Below are 23,568 nucleotides of genomic sequence, written 5' to 3'. Positions count from 1 at the left end.
GACAAACCCGTCACATGGGTCTGGTTTCTCCAGAAATTCAAAGTCAGACTGTCATGGCGGCTTGTTCAGAATACGATCTCATATTTTACTAAAATAGTTCAGCGAAACGTGTTTTTGAAAACATTTTAAGCGAGAAATAGGCCGTGCAGTTGCTTTTTTTCGAAGTTTACTTTTTCCAACGTTTTAAATTTTTCTTCTACACATTTTCAGCGTTTATTTCTACGTCCCATATTTTCTGATATAAAACAAAAATTTAAAACGGGTCAATGTGGCCCAAAGTCAACATTAAAAGATTTTCGTCAGATTTTGAGAGACTCTAGTCACGTTCATCCTGCTCCAATCAGATTGGTCATTTGAGTCCGACTGCCAGCAGTGCCCGCCTTCCAATTCAACATGTCAAATCGGCCAAAATGAAGGACGACGGCCCCTCGGACGGACGACGGCATGGAACACACCGAATAGACTCGAGTCACCGACCTCGCCAGACTGTCCGACGGCCGATTATCGGCCCGGTGTGTCTCGGGCTTCAGAGAAAGGGCCCCCAAGTGGCCCAATCAAGCCGATCAACCCCTTCTCTCAACATCCTGCGCTCGATACAAAGTTGTTTAACGGTCATGTCCCTCAGAGCGTTTAATGACTGTACCGTGATTGTAGAAGCCCTCTTTTATACGGAGTTATTTCAGAATACAGTGTGCTGTTGTACATTAAACGTATTATAAATACATGCTGTTTAAAGCAACGCTAAAGCACTTTTCCCGCTTCGGTCCCCCTACAGGTTGGAAGCGGAATTGTCCATTACCGCTTTTGTAATGTTTCATTATGTCTCATTCGAACTACAGATTCACTACTCAATCGGGCAAACTTGCACCAAAATAATGTACCTTAAAATAATGTTTCCAAAATCGAAAGTCAGTCGTTCATCAACTCGTAACAGGGTGAACGGCACTTCTGCATTTGCTTTGCGGCCCTCTATCGGCCATAACCGCGCTATGCAAGTTTGCCAGATCGGGTAGCGGATCTGTAGTTCGAATGAGACATAATGGGACAATTCCACTTCCAACCTGTAGTTTTCACGTGCCATGCACGTGAAAAACCTGAGCGCTGATTGTAATGGAGGAGGCGGCAGCAGCGGCGGCGGCACTCACCTGTTCGCATGCCGGCTGTGGAGTTTCAGCAGGCGACTGTCAGCGGCTGACAGAGAGCAGAAAGACACTTAAGATAATTGGCTCCCATCCCTCCCGCCATCACCTGCGGTCAGGAATTAAAATAAGAAATGGGGGGGAAATGACTCTAAGCTCTCACAGCTCGGCACTGAATCATAAATCAGCCGTCAGTCATCGCTGGTGGAGAGCGGCTTGGATGAATCATCTCCTGGCACCTTCCCTTTTCTCTTTTTGAAAGCCTAGCCGGCTCAGTCATTAGCTCAGCTGGCCTTATGAGAGGTGTGACAGTGTGTGTGTATATGTGTGTGTGTGTGTGTGTGTGTGTATATGTGTGTGTGTGTGTGTGTGTGTTAGCGAGAGCACATGCCAGGATGATCCTTAACTGTAATAGATGTCAGATGACGACTCAATGAGCCAGACTCTGTGAACGCTACCAACCTGGGCAGAGCAGCGAACAGCCGGGGGGATAAATGGCGCAGACAGTGATGTGCTGATGGGAGGGGGGGGGGGGGGGGGGGGGGGGGTTTGCTGGGGTCTTTGCTCATGGTTAATATGCTCCTGGTGAATCTGAGGAGGTGGTGGGAGGGCAGTTGGCTGCTGCAGCGTCTGTGACAGAGGTTGGTCTGATGATTGGATCTGTAGCGGAGGAGGAGGTGATGACATGTACAGCATCAAGGAGAAATCCTCCCGCCTGTTAGTGTCTGCCTGTTAGTTTGTGTCTCTCATGTAAAGAATCATTACATGCAACTCATAGCTTCTGTTTTTCTGAAACATAAATCCATGACAGTCTTTGAAATACCCAGAAGGCTGTGTACAGGTGTTATATACAGATGTTGGAAGAGTACTTGAGGATGCTGGAAATAGGCCTACCTTTTTAAAAACAGTGATTCGTGTTTAAAACATCCAATTTATATTCCAGGGTACAAAAAGATGCTTAGCTCTGTGACAGAAATACCAATTCCAAAGGTCCCATAATGTAAGAAGTGATAGCTGGAAAAGAAAAAAAATGTGTATATGTTTGTGTAAATATGCCGTCAGGACTTGTACATTTCTGATGTCACAACTATACTATATATAGGTAGAAAGTGCTGCTGCTACAGTGCTGTTACAGTTATTCCCCGGCTGCAATGACGGCGCAGAGACACAGAAAGTGCCGATGCAGCTGACCCGGACACGCTAAACAATCAGAGCAGACTGGGCTTTTTTGGGACAGGGGCTTACAGAGACAGGCGCTAAAATGGAGCGTTTAAGACAGAGGGGGAATGCAGGTAAATTCAGACAGTGCGAGAAGAATGTGGTTTTTGAACATTAAAGCATGTAAACATCTAGTACAAACCCAAAATACAAGTATGAACCTAAAAATGAGCATAATATCGGACCTTTAATACATGAATTAAATGGTAAACGACGTGGGTAGGTTTGTCTCTGCCGGCTCAGCTAGTAAAGTATCTCTCATGTATCTCCAAAGACCTTTTTATTCCTCATTTCAGCCTAAAATGTCAACAGCTGACATGATTTTTAACCACAAAGAAGATTGACATTTGTCATCTCTGTTTCCCTGATCACATTCCTGCTCCCCAGAGGATGAACCCTTTGTGATTTCAGTGAATAACCTTTCATCAGGAAGCCCCCCTCAGGAAAGAAAACCCTTCCATTTTTCGCTCTGTGAAAAGGTGAATCCTCAGCACCTCTTCCTGTCACAGTTAACTGTCCAGAAGAACTACAGGGTGTCTGTTGGCCACTGAGCAGCTTCACTGGAGCAGTTAACGTGCTTTACTGTGTTGTGCAGAAGCGGGAGAAGATGCAAGATGTGTGCTGAAATGTTAATCAGATCAAGGTTTGGAAAACTGAAAATATAAACTCAGGTATAGAGTCTTGCTTACCCCGGCTCTCCGCTCTGCTCCACAAAAGATACATGCCAGGTCTAGTTTTATGCGAGCCGCGGGGCGTTCGGACAGCCTGGCAGGAAGTGAAACAGTGAGAGTATCCACTCAATTTACCAACCTCCCCCCCCCCCAAAAAAAAAAAATCGTATACGTCTCCATAACAGACATCACAGATCTTCTTTATAAAATATAAAACAACGCCAGAAAAGAGGAGGCATGGAGTTTAAAGTACAACTATTATATAGCATTTTCAGGATAAAACTTGCATTTTGTGTTTGTACTAGAACATGTTTACATGATTTAATGTTAAAAAAACAACACATTTTTCTCATACTGCCCATGGCTGCTGCACCTGTATTCAACCTCTGCGTGAGACGGTCTTTGGTGTTTTTTGCCCCCAATGTTTCCTCCCAGTCAGCGCTGCAATGGTTATGTTTAGGGTTAAGGTTAGGGTTAGCTACCTGGAAGGCGCTGTTGGAGGCAAAAAACACCATTGAGCGTATGAGACGCTCTTTTGGAGCGTCTGTCTCTTTAATCCCTCCTCCCGAAAAAGCCCAGTCTGCTCCGATTGGCCAGAGTGTTTCCTGGAATCTCCGTTGCTTTTGTTTCACTAGCTAGTATCAGCTGGAACTACTGCAACGGAGTATGTAGCAGGACTTTGTACCGTGAAAAATCTCAAATAAAGGCTTCTAAACCAAATATTACACAACTGGACATGTCCCAGGGGTAAAGTGACTGGAATTTGGGGATAAATGACCAAGATTGGCCGCCAAGATTATGTCATCTTAGCATGCAGCTACTTAATGTTTAGCAGTATGCTAACGTTAGATTGTAATGGAACAAAGCAACACTTTCTACTATCAAAAATTGCAGATAAAGGCTTCTGAACCAAACACTACCCTATCGGACATGTTTCAGCAGTAATGGGACCCAGAATTGGGGAGAATTTAACAACATTGGCAGCCAAGATGACAACGTTTACTGCTGTTAGCTATGTAGCTGCTATAGTTAGCAGTGGACACTAATAGAATATAGCAGCACTTCAAAAATAGCAGATAAATGCTTTTAAACCAAATTCTGCTAACATAAAATGTTTCAGGAGTGACGTGACTTGAAATTAGGGAGAATTTAACAACACTGGTAGCCAAGGTGAAATTGTTTACTGCTGTTAGCATGTAGTTACATGGTACAATGTTAACACCGCAGTGGCTTAAAAAAACACTCCTGTCCTGCCTACTTGGAGCAGATGACCAATCATAGCAGGCCAGCTTAGAGTTGCGTAACACGGCGAGAGTAGAAAAAATAAACTGGAGCGTTCAGAACAGTTGGAAATCTGAAGGTTTTAGCTCACAGGGATTTCTCTAAAATACGTTTACCTCATTATTTAAATGAAAAGTCCAACATTATAACATTGTAGATATGACAGAAAAAAACGGAAAACCATAATATGTCCCAACCCAGTCTCACGGCAGTTCGTGAAATGGTCACATTTGATTTGTGTACACGGATACGTTTATCTCGTTTTTTTCGTGATGCTCAGCACAATTTTTCTTTTTCCAGCAGTGAGGGGCTTCTCCGTTTCCTTTGTGCATTGCGTCATGTAAAAAAAGTGTCCATCAAGATCAAACATTTGAAAAAATCAAGCACACTTATTCTGTTTTTCATTTATTCTTTAAGCGAACGCATTACAGATTTAAAAGCAAGCGGAATCCGAATGAAGTCTGGAACTGAGACACTGAGCTCAAGTCTTGTTTTATCAAAACATCATGTCGATAAAAATTAATTAAAGTGGATTGAGAGACACATATAGAGAGTGGACAGGTAGGTGTGTGTGTGTGTGTGTGTGTGTGTGTGAAGCCTCTCGCTCAGCCTCTCCTGACCTCCCGCCTTTATTTAAGTGTTGAAAGAGGCAATTTGCCTGCAGTCCGCCTGCGTTCTGCGCTCGGCGCTCCGTCTGAAGTAATCTGCCATTTCAGACCCATTTTTACCTGATTGCTTCGTCAGAAACGAAGTGACACCGAGGTCGCACACTCAGAGTGGAATGTAGATGCAATACAAACACTGTACACCCACAGATTGAAAATGAGGAGTGGACTGAAGAGAGAGAGCGAGAGAGAGAGAGAGAGAGAGAGAGAGGAGCAAGAAAGAAAACATTTCTGACATTCTCAACTTGTAGCGGAGCTGATAAAATGTCAGGTGTTTCTGAGGGATGGAGGAGCACAGCAGTAAGAGGACCTTCAACATCGCTGTGATCTAAAATTAGAGCAGGAAAGACACGGCTGATCTTTTCACAGTGTGTTTAATATTCCAGCCCTGTCTCCTAAAAAGTATATTCCCATACAGGGCTGCAACTAACGATTATTTTCACTGTTGATCAAACCGTTGATTAGTTTCTCGATTAGTTGTTGGGTCTCTAAAACGTCAGAAAATGGTGACACGTGGATCAGTGTTTCCCAAAAGCCCAAGATGAGGGGGAATGCAGGTAAAGAAGGAGAAGAGAGAAGAAAATAGAAAATACTAACATTTAACAAGCTGAAATCAGAGCATTTGTTCTTTTTTTTCTCATAAAAAATTACTCAAACTAATGAATCAATTATCAAAATAGTTGGCGATTAATTTAATAGTTGACAACTAATCAACTATTTGATTCATCTTTGCAGCTCTATTCCCACACAACTAAACTGCAAAATGTCAGGGTGGATGGATGGGACTTTGACCCAGGAGACAGCTGTTCGCGTCCTGGGTCAAAGTTCCTGTGTGAAACCAAAACTCACCAAACGTTCACTTATTTCAACTTATGTACTATTCTAACTTCACACACATATTGTACTTAACTTACGCTTCAAGGTGCTGTAGGTAGGATTGTGAAGATCCAGGACTTTGCCAAAAAATTTGAACATCGACAACTTCTCAGTCCCTCCCCCCTTTCCGCTAAAGCCCAAAACGGTCTCCTAAGCCCCTCCCCCCACAAGGGAGAATGAATGCGTGTGCATGAGCAGTGACTGACACGCAGTTAGACACCCCCCCCCCCTGGCCCTGATTGGTGCATCTGAACAGGGAGCGGTGGATTTTTGCGAATCGCACTACAGGCTGTAGGTGGTGCCAGAGGAGCTGGTATATTTTTTAAATGAGAGTCAGTTTCAGCAAATATGACAGAAAGTTAGTTTTATAAGGCTTACCTACTGCACCTTATACTTAACGTATGTCACCAGGTGCAATAAGCGATGCTGCGGAAAGATTGCTGATAATAAATCACCTGACAAACAAATACAACCCCCTCTTCAGAAGCTCCGCCCCCCAGATTCAGGGACAGATAACTACTGGCTGGCACATTCACATGCTTCATGTTGATAAAAAAATCAATCAATCTTTTACTTTTTTCCCAAAAAAATATCCAAAACCCAAAGGAATACAATTTCTTATGGCATTAAACAGACAAAATTAGCAAATTATCACATTTGAGCGATTGGAACCAAGTTGGTATTTTGGTTTTAATTAATGAGAAAAAAATAATGAGAATTTTTTTTTTTCTGTCCATCACCTAATAAATAATCATTGTCAGTGTGATTTTTTTGTCTTTCCAGGCAGCAGTTAGCTGCACTTAATTTATTTAAAACAAGTTGATATCGGCTTGAGGTTCATAAAAGATTATCACGTCTGCATTTATAGTCGTCTAAGTTACATCATCGCTGTCAACAGATTGATTAAAGTGCTCATATTATGCTCATTTTCAGGTTCATAATTGTATTTAGAGGTTATATCAGAATAGGTTTACATGGTTTAATTTTCAAAAAACACCATATTTTTGTTGTACTGCTCATTGCTGCAGCTCCTCTTTTCACCCTGTGTGTTGAGCTCTCTGTTTTAGCTACAGAGTGAGATCTCTCACTGCTGTAACATCTTTGTTGGGAGTCGCACATGCTCAGTACCTAGGTAAGGACTACTAGCCAGTCAGAAGCAGAGTATGAGGGCGTGCCCTGACAGTACCTAGGTAAGGACTACTAGCCAGTCAGAAGCAGAGTATGAGGGCGTGCCATGCTAGCAGCTAGGTGAGCATTATAACGTGTGTTCCAAAGTGACCACGTTTGTCTCTGAAGTAAAGGCTGGACTACAATAGAGCTGTTTGGAGCAGTTTGTGAACAGTGTTTTCTGTTGGACATGGTAAGTCCCTTTGGGGGGGACTTTGGGCTTTTTCACTTTGTAAACCTATAACATGCACAAAAAAAGATATATAACACAATAAAGGAAAGGGGAAAAGCCAAAAAGCATAATATGAGCACTTTAAGGCTGCTTCCCCACAGCTGATTGGGCGACTAATCAATCATAGGATACTTAGCTGGCTAATAAAAGAATATTAAGTAATTTTTTTCTCTCTATATATGAGAATATGAGCGATTAAGCATGTCATCACAAAAACAAAATGCTTTTGTTTTTAATAATCTCTAGATTTGAAGAGATGCTCCTAGTAAAACAACTTGATAGATCTTAATCTGTCTTAGTTTATTTGACTTAATTTGAAATGTATTAGTCATAGTTATATTATTTTATATAGTTACAGGCCTTATGATTTGATTATTCTACACTGCATTACCACACAACAATCAGATACAAAGAACAATGAAAGCAAAGATGATACAGACTGATTAATCACTTTGCTGCCTCGGTCATCAACTAAAAACGTGTAAAAAACACAAGTGTGATCCAGTGATTTCTATAAGAACAACGTGCCTCACATCGGGGCCAAATGATAGTGGTGAAAATTAATTTTCAACAAACACACCTACATACACAGTTATTGCTTCATATCCTGTTTAGTTTACAGATAAGTGCAGGATAATTTGTTCACATGCATCTTCATATCCTGAACATTAGGGGCTTTTTTGTGTATGAATGGACAAAAGCAGGTGATTATTACCATGGAAACAGTCCAGGAAAACAGAGGGCAGCACTGCAGAGCAGAGGGTTTTCACATTAACATCAGTATGTAACAGTGAGGTCCAATAACGGGCTGCTGCAGACAGGAGGCCGTGTTTATAGATCAGTACATATGCAAGGCCATACTGTGGACAAATGTATAATAACTCCACAAAGGATATGCACCATTGAACATTCAGTTTCGATTCATCTACTGTACATGCATACATCAAATCACAGAAAACTAAACATGGCCAAAAGTAAAGTAAAAAACAGTATACAAATTAAAACAAAGCATGATTAGAAATAAAAGTATACAATCAACAACAAAAAATCAAACATGCACGCACACACACACACAAACACACACACACACACACACATACACACACACACACACACACACACACACACACACACACACACACACACACACATACACACACACACACACACAGTAATTGAACAAATGCCCGAGAAAATAAATACCATGGCCATTATTTTGGATTCTTCCCAATGTGCTCCCATTTAGACACACAACAGCATCACCGAGGTCCAACACTGATGTTGGTTGATCAGGCCTTGCTCACAGTCGGTGTTCCAGTTCATCCCAGATGTGTTGATAGGGTTCAGGTTAAAGCTTCGTGCAGACCAGTCGCACCAAACTGGGAAAACCATTTCTGTGGCGCTGGATTTTGTGCAGGGGAAAAATGAGATGTTGAAACAGGAAAGAGCAACACGTTCTCACTCCCAACTCGTCAAATACTGACGCTTGGCCAGGACCCCTTTGGCGTCACTTTGTAACACTCTGGGTATCCTTTTGGTGTCATTTCTCAACGCGCAGGGTAAAACCATTTACTTAGGGGTACGAAAAAATCGTGGATGGGGTTTAAAAACGTACATTTAAGTGACACGCGGGGCATCAACGGGACATGAATCCTGGTCTCCTGGGTGAAAGTCCTATGTTGATCCACCACTTCAACCCGTCTTCTTATTCGGATTTTTCGGTCTTTAATACTACTCGCTACCGTTGTCGCTCTTAATACTACGTCATCTTACAGCGCCGCAGTCAAGCTGCTGCTCTGCCCGGTGTGTCACATACAGACGCTAAAGGGTGATTTGTGCATGCTTATCTGACGCTGAGAGACACTGACCAAGAGTCAGTATTTGACAAGTTGGGAGTGAGAACAGGTTGGAAGAGACAAAAAAAAAAACACTGAAGTCTTCCTTCATTGGTACTAAGAGGCTCTAAACAGGAACAAAAGCACAAAATCAACCTAAAGTATGCAAGCTGTTCTCATCAACCATTCATACATATAGCTACAAAAAGTAATGCACTGAAATTCGTACGTACTCCACATATTTACTACCGTACGCATCAGATTGTCTACTGCTGGAAGGCAGTAACTGCTGGTGTCTGTAGTACTTACGACCAGAGCACCACTTAAGACTGCGAAAACCTGCGTAGGGGATAGGTCCTAAAACACAGGGCTTTCAAGTGGGGGAGCGGAGTTAGTGTAGCGGAAGAAGTTAAGGGGAAAACACAAGACTTTCACCCAGGAAACAGGTGTTCATGTCCCAGGAGTACTACTTAAGGGGACCGGTGTTTTAATCCAAACACAATTTTTTTTCTAATCTTAACTAGTCAGTTTTGACGCCTAAACTGTCAAAATGACAGTCACCGTGTCACCCTAACTGTCATGTAAGATATGCACGATTTCATACTTTGCAATCATTTTATTATTGAAATGTTTTAACGTGTGGTGTTCCTCCTACGGATATATTTTAAGAACTAGATACCGGTAGCCTGGTCCTACCAGACTTCCTTGAAGGTGGGTACTCTGTTGAAGTTTAAAACTATTGGATCTGCCCAGAGCCACTCTGGATCTGCCATAACCAATCGCTAACGTTTGGTCGTGACGTCGGCTTAGCATCGCTAGCGTTAGCCTTAGCCAACTCCTTCACCGCTAACGGAGTGAGCTGGAAAAATAAACTGTTCCTGAACCCCGTGGGGAGGAGGGCCACAACATCATGGCCACCAACACAACTCAGCAAAGATTGTTCTTGCTCAGGCTTTAACTTCTGGATATTCAGCAGCGTTGCCACAACGGACTAAATGGCTTCACTCGCATCTTTCTCCACCGCCATTACGGAACTACAACTCAAACTAGCGAACAACCTCAACATCATCGTTCTCAGCTACGCTCTATGTTCACTGATTGGACCGGTAAAGATTTGCCGCAGAAAACCTGCGAATATACCGCAATCCCAGTACCCAGTATTGAAGGAAAATGAAAATTGAGCGGAAGTACGTAGGAGGGCGGAGCCAGGCTTACTGTACGTACACACCGCCAGAGCCGTGGGAACATATTTTGAATTGGGGGTGCTGACAAATTTTCCAGAGTGATGTTTTCAGCCAAAGTCAACCACCACACACCAAACTGCATCCATCACAATTTATTGAACTGTATAGAGATTCAATTCATATAAATAGCCTATCCAAGACCGTAATTAGCCTGCCGTGGGCTACTGATCCCGAAACACCGGGAAATAATAGACCGTTATCGCTATTTAACCAAGTTAAATTTCTTTCATACCCATACTGTCAATATGAAGACAAAATATCTCTATTTATTAAAACAAAGGCTCTTTGTGGTGTCAAAACAGTACTAAGGCTTCGGTAATAAAACTGGAACACAGGTACACGCTCCACAAGCGAAAAAACAAAAACAAGAATAATGTCCAAAATCCAAGACAGAACAAACTAGGCACGCAGGATATAGGCACAAAGCTACGACAATGGTACAGAATATGCCTACTACAAGCTCAAAAACAGAGCCACAAAACACAAGGGTAACACATCACTGAATTACAGTATATTAAATCAAATCAAAGTGAAGCAAGCCAGTCAGTCCTGACACAAACACTGAAATAGAGAAATGCAACCTTAAGTTTTTGTAGCACAGCAATTAAAAAATTAAAAAAAATTAAAGGCATAAAGATATTGGGCCTAATGTATCAGAAGTTATTAACGCGTGTTAAGCTGGACCTAATCATTTTATAACAATACAGTAAGATAATTAAAAATAGGTGTGACCTCATTCATATATTGTTTTTGAAGTTATCCGAGTTTTTCTTCTTTTGACAGCTTGAATACTTTATATTAGTTTTTCTTCTTTTGACAGCTTGAATACTTTATATTAAAGAACTGTTAAAAAAGTTTTGTCACCATTAATTATCCACAATGTGGATATGAATTCAACCCATAAACTAGTCATATGTGTGTGTGTGTGTGTGTTTGTATGTTTCACAGTTTATATTTGGGGTACATGTGTCAAACTTCACACCAGCCAACTGAGGACGTCTTTCTTAGAAGAACATCTTGCCTTAAGGGTTAGGTGTTGGTGCTGCTGCTTATGGACGTTATCACACGTTATGTTGTTGACGGTTATGTAGTTATTTCAAGGTATCAACCGTTTCTTTGTGATCATCGATGAATGCCTGCGTTCCGGAGATATTTAGCATGATCTCGAGCTCTTATCAACACAATAAATCCTATTACCAAATGTTAATAAGCTCATCATCCTAGGATATAAAACCATTAATCTGGTGATTTGGATTTAAGTGTCATAATCTCAACGTATCAAATGGTATTTTGTGATGTTTATTTTGAATAACTCGGCAGAATAATCTCTTATCGAAATATCAAAACATTATATTGTGAATTTATATATTTTGTGACCCTGACTTATTTTGAGATGACAAGCGATACAAGAATAAAAACCATACTGTATGTAATGTAATCAACACTGTGGGTGAAACAAAGGAGAATTTAATGCTCCTCAATAGTGTGAAGAAATCATTAAAGTTTACATCCTAAAGTGCCTTAATATGATAATGACATTACTAAGAAGTTAAATCTTTTTAGGAAATGTGGGTGTAGGTAAGGAAAAAGTGTAACTGTGCTCATGATACATGTGTGTGAGTATGCTTGGGTAGATAATCAATGGTGCTCTGTGCAATATGTGTGTAAACTGGCCACCAAGGGGCCTAAAGGACCTGGCCCCAGCCAACAATAGGAGATGAATACGGGCGAGTAGAATAGTATATAAACTGTCTGGAATAGGGGAACTACACACTTTCTGTGGAGCCTGAGAGTGAAGCAGAACCTGTCTGCAGCTGTGAAACCTGTACTCGACTTTGCCTTATTGCTACATATGAATAAATATATATTGAATAAGAGAAGTTGAAGAGACGTTATCCTTTTCTCGACGAACAAGAACACGACAATAGCTGTAATTTGATTTACAGTGCATGATGTAACTATTAGCTAATAGCTCTTGAAAATGTATTTTACATCTTAGACGGCTGGCAGTTACAGACTGGTCTTGTTAGCTCTTAGAAATGTCATTCATGCAGTTATTGTTAAAGGACTAAAGGCAAATGTTCACTCTGCATACTTAAGAGCAGAAGCTAAACTTTTCTTTGGTTAGGTTAAGGTTAGGGAAGCTCCAAGTCAAAGTAATATACCTAAAGGTGTGTTAGACTTGTGTGTGAGTGTTCAAACGTGTCAGTTTTCGTCAATTCAAACCTGAAGATGAAAGATTTTTCTCACTGAGGAAACTTTTCTCTACAAACAAACTCTGAGCGCGGTAAAGACAGAAATGTGAGGCGCAGCCTCTGGCGTGTGTCTACCTGCTGTTACCTTCTGAACTCCAAACAAGCGCGCCGATGTGTCACCCTGCCTCACCCTGATTTCCCCTGGCGAGACAGCCAGCCTATTCGGAGTCTCAGGTCGCCGCTCTGGCCTTTTCAGCGACGAACCCTCTATGCGGTTAGGAAGCCGGTTCCCCGTGGCTGTCTGCCTGCCCTCAAAGGGCCCACCGGTGACCACGGAGCAGCCCGCTCGGACTAATGAGGTCCCTGGGTACACGCAGCCAGCAGGATGGCGCAGGCTGCAGCACGCTGACTCAGTTCTGTCCTGCCTGTAATGTGCTGTAAGCTGCTCTCTCAACATGATGCAACAGTCGAGACTGAACTAGATTTGAGTCACTGAGACGTCTTGAGAAACGAAATAAAAACCTAGAATAATCAGGGATTCTGTTTTTCTTCATATATAAATATATAATACTGAGTAACAGAGAGTTTAGCTGCAGTTAGAACTCGCTGTTACTCATTTTATATCCTTTAAAACAGTGGTTTTACAATTTGAGTACTGGACCCTTTGTGATAACTTGACAAGCCTAAATGACCATCTCTCTGAGAGAAGGTGGCATCTCAAACTGCACATTTCTGACTATACCTGCAAATAAACAATACATGTACCAGGCAACATTTAAGTCATTCATTAGTGAGCTTCAGAGGCTTCACAGGTGCTGCTTGTTCAAGCAGCGATTACGTCTCATAGGTTTCTAGTGGTGGCGTCCTCTAGTGGCCTTCCGTGATTATTATGGGAGCAAAAGCCCGACATGCCTACGTGACCATCTCTCTGAGAGAAACTGGCATCTCAAGCTGCACATTTCTGACTACACCTGCCAACGAAAAGTACATGTACTGTACAACAGAAGGTTGTGTACATAACCCCTGTCAACTCCAGCTTGTGTTTTTTTACACCTTGGCTTTTGTACAAACAGTCGGCATATAATTGGTTAATTAGTGAGCTTCAGAGGCTTTAGAGGTGCTGGTAGATTGTGTGACCTGCCAGGCTGGCCGTTTCCCTGTTTCCAGTCAAGACTTTCCACCCCTGAAAAAAACACCCCCATAAGTCGTTTGTTCAAGCAACAATTGCGTCTCATATTTATGTAAGAATGGCGGCGCCCTTTATGGCCTCCTGTGATTATTATGGGAGCAAAGCAGGAAGTAAGGTGACAAAGTATAAGAGCACCAAATTCCAAATCAGGATGCAGGTTGGGGGGGGGGATGTGTATGGTTCAAACAAACACAGGACTTTCACCCCAGGGTTCGGGAGCCCATTTCAAAATAAATGTAAACAGCAATCTTTTTTTAAAAGTTGCGTAACAGATGTACATTACTGATTTTAAACCAAAATCACAATCTTTTTCTAAACCTAAGTAGTTTTTGTTAGTGGTGTGTGATACTCATTGCACTGGTATTGATCAATATCAATACCAACATTGGTATCAATATTTGGATCGATCCGCCCACCACTAGTTTTTGTGCCTAAACATAACCAAACTGGGACCATTTCTCAACATTAACGACCGCAACGTTACATTCTCTAGTTTAGATATGGACAATTACTTGGAGCCTGACAAGATGGATTTTCGTGTGATATGTGATCCCGCGATATCGAGAGAATCCAGCTGTCGTGCAAGGTAATGAAATACCGGCCCAAACCACTTGGATATATGTGGACCCCCCCAGGCTCTCAAACGGCATGCGTCTCTTTTGCCTGCGTATATGTGGCTCCTCTACTCACATCCTGTTGTCTTTTTTATTCAATTTTAAGGCAAAATGTTATTTACCTGAAACATATAAATCATTTTCCCCAGAGAGCCAGTCTCTTGAGGAGATGGTTTGTGTTTTGTTCAGAGAGAACATTATTAAGAGCCAGTGGAACATCAAACTTGATGAATGTATGACCCCTGGGAACAGACTGCAGCAGATCTATTCTGTTCAACACATTTTTTAATGTTGACCTTTTCCAAAAAGCCCATTCCCACTGGGATGTCTGATGACACAACAAATAGCAGTCTGTGATGCAAAATGACGACTGTTCTTGCTTACACGCTGCATTTTAATACCCGAGGCTGTTTGTTCCATTCACGGCACCGTAACATTATATATATATATATATATATATATATATTTTTTTTTTAATGGCGACAGATCAACACAAAGGTCAGCGTCTCACCTTCCCCCCCCCCCGGCGAAGAGTGTCAAGAAAATGATGTCGCCACCACTGTGTCATTAGTTTCCATGAAAATCACAGGTTGGCAGATGCTGCCATCGCCGCCTCCCCCGGCCCAGTATCCGCAGACAATTACAGGTCATCGGGGCTTGCCTCCGTGCTGCTGTTGTCTGTGGAAATTGCAAGCTGTTGCTTAAGAGCCCAGGAGAGTGACTTTAATTAAAGGCTGCAGTGACCGACTGCTGCTGGCAATCAGCAGATGCCTGCTCTACCTGCTGCCTCTGTCTGTCTGCTGATCCCCTTCTCTACTCTCTCTAAGGCATCTCTTTACGTCTGATCTGTTCTTCGTCTCTGTCCTCCGTTGCGTCTGCTCCTCGTACGCTGGATATTTAAGGGCCTTGCTAACAGTTAGCAAAAAAAGCTGCCCAATTTGGAAAGTCAGTGTTATGTAGTCTATAGCCACGGCATTTCACTTCCCGGATTGCTCTCGTTCTGTTGGAAATTCCACCGGATGTCTCTATTTTCGGATGTCTGTTTTCGGATGTCCCGTTACCTTCCGCTTTCTTTGTGTTGGCATTCTAAACTCTGGTGGATTTCTGAGGACTATGGTTAACTGCGCCTCAGATCTCTGCAGGGTAAATCCAGACAGCTAGACTATCTGTCCAATCCAAAGAGTTTTCTGTTGCACGACTAAAACTACTTTTGAACGTACATATGTTCCACCAAACCAAGTTCCTTCCTGAGGACATTTTGCAGCGGCACCGTGGCTCCGCTCAGAGCTTAGCAACGCCCAAGACGATTGTGATTGGTTTAAAGAAATGCCAATAAACCAGAGCACGTTTTTCTCTCATCCAGGAATGTTGTGTGGACTAGCCAGACCCTCCTCCGCATGCTGTGGAGGAAGGCCTGGCAATGCGAGACTAGTGTTATGTAGCAATCCGATCATGATTTTCTGAATCTTAGTTTCTGACTTTGACCGCTTTCTTGGCCTATCACTTGAAAAGCACCAGTGTTATGAAACAATCCGACCACGATTGTTTTGTGGTTCGTATCCCATCATCTACTGACTTGACCTCTGTGAGTTGATTCTGAAAGCATTTAGGAGATCTTGGAGAACAAAGTGACGCCAAGCAGGGTTCATTTCACAATGTTCTAAAGGCTAATGAGACACATAATGTATACATGTTCTAACAATCACGCCATTCACTTCGATGACGTGAGAGTAGATAGATAAGAAAGAAGCAGGAGGATTGGTTCAAGGTAGGTTCACGCAGATAAATCTTCAGAAAGGAAAACAGCGTGACAATTTATGACAAAGTTATGATACCAATTAAAACAGAGTTTTTAGAGAATGGGATGTAATCAGTTTAATACTATGCTTGCTGAAATATCTTCCTCTAGAAATGTCAGGACGTTGATAAGATGATTTATAATAATTTTTTACCCCCACTCGACTTTCACCCCAAGACCGACATTAGGACATATGAAAATGTAATTGAGGACTGAGGACAGCCATGCTCCCCGGAAGATAAACCCTTTTGATTTAAGATAGTGTATCACAATTTCTTACTGACCAACACTTGACAAAGTATGTCAAAACTACTTCCTCCATATCCCTGCAATTTAAAATGGATATTCATCCCCAGAGGATGCGAACTACTCAAGTCATCCTTAATTAGGTTTGAAATGTTGTTAAACTTAAAACCATTCATCTAGTGCCAACAGCTGGCCAAAACCTGGACCCGATTTTGTGCAAGGATGTCACGTAGAAACAGGAAAGGGATACAAATTTGGAAGAACACGACTGTCTAATAAATAATTGTATGCTGGAGCTTTAAGGTTTCACTTAATTAGAACTAAGAAACAAGCCCTCACCAAGAGGACAAAGAAAAAAGTGTGGGGGGTACATATTTTCGGCAACATTATTAAAAAAGATATTTTGCTGATTCAAGTCCGGCTCTGTGTCATGGCAGTGTGGGCAGTGTGTTGAGATGAATGGTGTTTGGTTCCACCATGGAGCCAGTTCAGATCTGCCAGATGATGCAAAATGCGTCGCTCAGCAACACCGTGCACAACACAGTTCATCTAAACACACTGCCCACACAAAGATGACACAGAGCCGGATTAAAGTTCCATTTAAAGTCACTGTTGACTGCAGTGTTGGTTTTTGTTTTATTTTAGTTATTAAATTAAACTTATTCACGTTGTTTTCAGTGGACAGTAATAACTTTACTTTCCTACTTCTGATCTTTGCAAACACACACACACACACACACACACACACACACACACACAGGGTAGGTCTTTCTGGCCATCTCTCTCATTTCTTCCCCTCTCTCTCCATCTAAGTGTGTGTTGGATTGATTGTACCTCGGGTTACTTATTCTGTCCACATTTCTGCTCTCCGCTTCTCCTTCACATTCGACTCTGGAGTGCCGGCCGACCGTGGGCTATTACTGTCTCATTAAAGGGAGGCTGGGGAGACGCAGGCCTGATAAATCAATCAAACTTCCTCTCGCTGTGCCAGAGGGGAGATGGATTGAGATGGATTTTGTCCCAGCAAGAGAATATCCCAGGGTGCACCTCTTCCAAATGGTGTCAGAGGATGTATATGCTGAGGCAGCACGCTGACTCCAACAATAGCTGAGCTTCTATTTTCATACATTTAGTGGGATTACATTGGCAGTGGCGGGACAGTCTGTGCTTTCGTTATGTCCTATCACACACACTCAACATGCATCATGGTCACAGAATCCCGGTAATTAGACTACTGCTGTCATGTGAAAGGAGCTTACTGTGATTCCTCTTCCAGACATTTAAACTTATTTTACTTTTCTACTGTTGTAGAAGGGAGTGCATGGCCGTACAGGAATAATACTGTGACAGTAATGTAAGGTATTTACATTAATGTACGTTCTTAAATGTGTTTTCTTATGGTTGTACAAAACACACTGAATCCTATGGATAACATGTTGAAATGAGAACACTTATTTCACATTCTCCCAAGATGTTAAAGGTGCTGTAGGTAGGATTGTGAAGATCCAGGACTTAGCCAAAAAATTTGAACATCAACAACTTCTCAGTCCCTCCCCCCTTTCTGCTAAAGCCCAAAACGGTCTCCTAAGCCCCTCCCCCCACAAGGGAGAATTAATGCATGAGCAGTGATTGACATGCAGTTAGACACAATTCTAACTCGCTTTTTTTGTTGTTGCCAAAAGTATGATGAGAGGATGAATACCATTCATATCTGTGCATCAACTCTGCAGCTATAGAGCTTAGTCAATTAGCTTAGCTTAGCATAAGCTTGATGGTGTTTTAAGCCCCCACCGTCGACTTCAAGGCAGCGCTGCGACCGTCGACTTCAAGGTACCTAACCCTAACCCTAACAGCTAGCCTGGCTCTCCCGATAGATACAAAAAAATTAAACCAATAAATCTTACTAATTATAAGCTTAGAGATCTTCTGCGTCATTTGTTTAATCTGTACACAATCAGTAATGTAAAAAAAGACGGTTTCTTAACGAGCAGCAGTCAAACAGATTTCTTGCAGCATTTCAAACTCACAGTAGACATATCACTATACCCTGCTTTTGTCTGAGGTGCCTTGTTGTCTGTTTGCTTTTCTTGCTTCTTTAATCTAATTATTGTAGCGTCTACCGGTAGATTGAAGACAAGTTACATTTACACATTGTTCTTAATAAGGCCAAATGTGTCTCTGACCTCTGGAAAGAGTTTGTCTGATTAAATTGGAACCCATCCTCAATGTGTCTTGGGTGTGTTTACACCGTTGCGTGCATGCAATTACAATTCTATCACCGAGATGTATTGATTGACCCAACCATGCCAGCTTTGGGTTTTTTGGTTAAACAACATGTTTACTCTGTGTTTTTCAGCCTGTGAGATGCTTTTGCTTCTGTTTGGCATGTGAGTCTTTAAGAACCCAACACAGCTTTCCAAACATTCATAAACACACCATTGAGCTGTTTTTAGGCAGTTTGTATGAAAAACAGTGTTATGCTATTTGAAGTGGAGTTCATTGCCTTTATGTCTACAGGTTTTCAACACACACTGTCCTGTATCTGATGTGTATGAATGGATAGAGGATTGTGTCAGTTTCAGGGATGTAAGAACCATGTTGGTTTTTATGACTTTAAACCATATCAAACCAAACAATACATAAGCAATACATAACATAAACACTGAATATAATCACTGTTAAGTGAAAATCATGCATCCCCACAGAGCTTGTTTATGTTTTTTGACAGTAATTTTTAGACCAATACTTTGTGTATCAGCCCTGTGATTTGTTAGCCTGGCTCCGCCCTCCTACGTACTTCCGCTTAATTTTCATTTCCTTTCAGTACTCCGTCTGGGTTTGCAGTATATTCTTGGGTTTTCTCCAGCCAAATATTTGGCGTCCAATCAGCGAACAGAGGGAGTGGCTGAGAACGAAGACGTTGAGGACGTGCGCTAGTTTGAGTTGTAGTTCCGTAATGGCGGCAGAGAAAGATGCGAGCGAAGCCATTCGGTCCAGAAGTAATATATAAATATATATAAATATCCAGAAGTTAAAGCCTGAGCAAGAACAATCTTTGCTGAGTTTTGTTGGTGGCCATGAGGTTGTGGCCCTCCTCCCCACGGGGTTCGGGAACAGTTTGATTTTCCAGCTCGTCAGTTAGTGGTGAAGGAGTTAGCTAAGGCGAACGCTAGCGATGCTAAGCCGACGTCACTACCAAATGTTAGCGATTGGTTATGGCAGATCCAGAGTGGCTCTGGGCAGATCCAGTAGTTTTAAACTTCAACAGAGTACCCACCTTCAAGGAAGTTAACACTTGTCAATGGAGAGAGGCCAGACTCTCTGGACCAATGAAATGTACCAGAGTCTGGTAGGACCAGGCTAATGGACCAGAGTCTGGTAGGACCAGGCTAATGGACCAGAGTCTGGTAGGATCAGGCTAGTGGACTAGAGTCTGGTAGGACCAGGCTAGTGGACCAGAGTCTGGTAGGACCAGAGTCTGGTAGGACCAGGCTAGTGGACCAGAGTCTGGTAGGACCAGGCTAGTGTACTAGAGTCTGGTAGGACCAGGCTAATGTACTAGAGTCTGGTAGGACCAGGCTAATGGACCAGAGTCTGGTAGGAACAGGCTAGTGATTTGTATCGCGTCCAAAGTTTATTGGATCTTTCTTGGCCCTTGCTATGCCCTTCCACCAAGTTTCATGGAGATCAGGCCAGTAGTTTATGAATGGATAGAGGATAGTGTCAGTGTTTCAGAGATTTAGGAACCATGGTGATTTTAATGACTTGCGTTGTCTTCCTGTCCACCATTACCTTGTCATCCTTCCGGGTCAAAATTGAAGATAACATTTTCCTTGGTGCTTTTTTCTGATGTTTTTGTCACTTTTTTTTTAAAGCTTTTTTTATTAATGGTCAATAAACCCAATTTATATGACAGTACACCTCATTTTGAATTTAAAAAAAAAGCAGAAATTATTAATTATCTTTGAATAATAGTTAAGATAACGTGATGTTGAGTTAAGCACAGACTGGTTTCTCTCAAAGTCTAGTCAGTAAACGGATTTGAAACCGTTTAAACATTTTTTTCAAATGCTATAAAATTGAACAAAACACCCAAAATTCAATAAAAGTAATCAATAATTTAACCTGCGAAGAACGTTGTATGTACATCCATGCATCCATGTCATCCAACACAAGGGTTAAACTATATCAAACCAAACAATACATAAAGAATACATACCATAAAAATTGAATTGAAGAGCTTGTTTAGGTTTTGTAACAGTAAATACATTTTTAGACCATTACTTTGTGTATCAGCCCTGTTACTTTGTATCCTGTCCAAAGTTTATTGGAGTTTCATGGAAATCGGGCCAGTAGTTTTTCCGTAATCCTGAGGACAAACAGATAAACCGAACCGAAAACATAACCTCCTTGACGGAGGGAATAACGTCTCCTGTGATAGTTCACTCAGATTTTTTGGCAAGCGCATTCATACACTACTACTGTGGGAACTATTACTAACAATAAAAACCCAGAGAAGTTTTCATTGATTCTGCATCAACAGACCGATCCTGCTGTCTCGTACCTGAAGTGTGTCCGGATTTCTTATTTCAAGTGAAAAGTTTCCTCTGTGAATGTTTTCCTCAAAGTTCATCGGTTGCCAATCAGCTTCCCAGCATCTCATGAACGGATGTGACAGGCTGCTGCGGAGACGGTGCGGCTCCTGTCAAACTGCAAATAAGGAAAAGTAAACAGGTGAACTATGACAACAAAGCAACAGCGAACATGTTCTTCTTCGCAACTGATGGAAGCCCCCGTCAGAGCCAATCAGGAGCGAGCATGTCTCCTCGATGTGAGCTGCAAATGGAGTTTTCTCTTTGAGTCAGAAACATTTAAAATGCTGCGAATCAGATGTGAGAGGCACCCTGGCCACTGGTTTTGTCAGAACTCAAAAAGGAGAAGAACAGACGTTAGTGCCCCCTTCAGGCCAGTTATTCATATATATATATTTTTTTTTAATCAGCAGCAGTAGATCAATTTCAATTGTGGATTTTAAAAAACATGGCATCGTGCTGAGATGAATTAAAATACAGGTACTGACTTTGCTAATCACATTAGAAGACACAAAGCATGCACACATGTCTGGTGGCCAAACAAGCAGTTTTAAATAAAGCCTGAAGATACTCTTGGACTTTTAATGTGCAGCTACGTCTTTTAACCTGCTGGGCGTGTTGTTTATTCGACTGGACAGCAGGGGGAACGGTATGTGATTTAAAAAAAACATCAAGTGAAAGCAGCTGCTTCACCTGCTTCAGACTTTTAATCAGAATTGTGCTCAGGTGATTGAGAAGTTGCAGGCAGATTGAAGTAATGGTTGAATCTTTTTTTTTTTGCAGTGTGTTTTCCGCACGCACAATTTGGCAGCAGACACAGAAATCTGTTTTAATTGGATGAAAATGATTATTAAATGCAACAAAGTCATTTCTGTCTGATAGATAAATGTGAAATGAGAATTCTAATTACTGTAGCACTTGGACAAACCTCCACCAAGGCTGCACTGCCCTATGAATGTGTTACATTAATAATAGAAAAACTGTTTAATTTTTTTCAGTCGACATTTGGCTCTTCATTAACATGGAAAATATTTTTTTTATTTGAGGATATTTCAAATTAAAGCAAGTTTGAAATTTTTTATAAAAAAATGCTGTCTCACAATGTGAAATCTTTTGAAAAAGTAGGGTTTGTGATCATAAAATACTTACTTATTCATTGGTCAATGGCCTTACTTTCCTTACTTTAAAAATACGGTGTAGAGTGCGGCTCGGGCCGCATTTTTCTGTCCGAGCCCGGCCCGCATCCGACAGAGCAGTAACCGAACCAGGCCCGAGCCTGACAGGAATTAGGATATTTATGTCCGAGCCCGACCCGAGCCCGACACAGTTAAAATCTCTTTTTTTTTCTCATACTAATGACACATGTACGTTTGTTTGTGTGGAAAGCCCGCTTTTATTAAGCAACTGCAGGAAGGCATTCAGAAATGTCAACAGATGAGAGCATCAGCGCACACGGGGCAACAAGCGCACGTTAACACAGGCGCGCACCTACATAATAAGCTTTTTTAAATTTAAAATGTTCAATGCCTTATCGGGCTGATGTGACCGAGCCCGACCTGAACTCGAACATCATTTCTAAATATCTGTCCGAACCCGGCCCGTCGGGTAGCAATGGGTCCCGACGGGCTCGGTTTGGGAATCCATCCTCTAATACAGTGGACAGCTGCAACTCAAGGCTCTCGACCATGCCATCTCGGCCATAAATATGCTCAGAAAGGTCCACACAATGTAAACATTGTGTGATATTCTTCTACTTATCCTATTTCTACTTTATCAAAGAGACATAAACCTTTTTCACAGTAACAAATAGCATCCATGATGGCAATGCATTGATGATTTCATGTCGTTTACAGAAAAGGAGAACCTGTACATGAGTAGAATGGAACTGCGATGCTACCGGCCAAGCGATCACAGTTGACCAACATGTAGTTACATTTCTGGGGAGGTGCACATCAGACTATGTGTCAAACACTCGCAAATTCTGACCGGCCAGCAAATCAATTTAGGTTCACAATAAATTCTGGCCCTCATAGTTGTGCGCCAAACCAAAAAGACGGGAAAATGTTTGCAAACCCCAATTATGCATAACTCAAAGTGGAATTGGCTGACTTTGAGATTCTGAAAATTCTCCCAGAAGAAGAGAGTTTGCATATTCAGGCTGTGTGGTTGTTGTGAGTCGGCACTGGCCCTAGTGGGATTCGTAAATTTGCGGCCCGCTAGGAGTTCTTTATGGGCCGGCGCGGCCCAAAAATGCGTCGGCCCACCGGGAAAATGTCCGGTATGCCAGCTGGCCTGTCCAGCCCTGCAACTGATTATCCTCCGGACAGCTAGTCTCTTTTTATTTTTGCTCCGTGTGGCGCGTGTCTGTGCTATTCTCCGTCATGACGACCTCTTGTACAAAACTAAAGTAACGAGCCAATTTTGTAAAATGTAAGGAGTAGAAAGTACCCATATTCATGTTAAAATGTAAGGAGTAAAAGTAAAAAGTCGCCACAAAAAAATATAGTAAAGTAAAGTAAAAATATCTGAAAAATCTACTTGAGTACAGTAACGAAGTATTTGTACTTCGTTACTTCCCATCTCTGCCATTCAAGAACCGGCTAACA

The sequence above is a fragment of the Sander lucioperca genome, chromosome 1 (assembly GCF_008315115.2).
Source record: "Sander lucioperca isolate FBNREF2018 chromosome 1, SLUC_FBN_1.2, whole genome shotgun sequence".
Lineage (NCBI taxonomy): Eukaryota > Metazoa > Chordata > Actinopteri > Perciformes > Percidae > Sander > Sander lucioperca.
The sequence above is the reverse complement of the archived record's forward strand: the minus strand, read 5'-3'. Positions refer to the sequence as shown.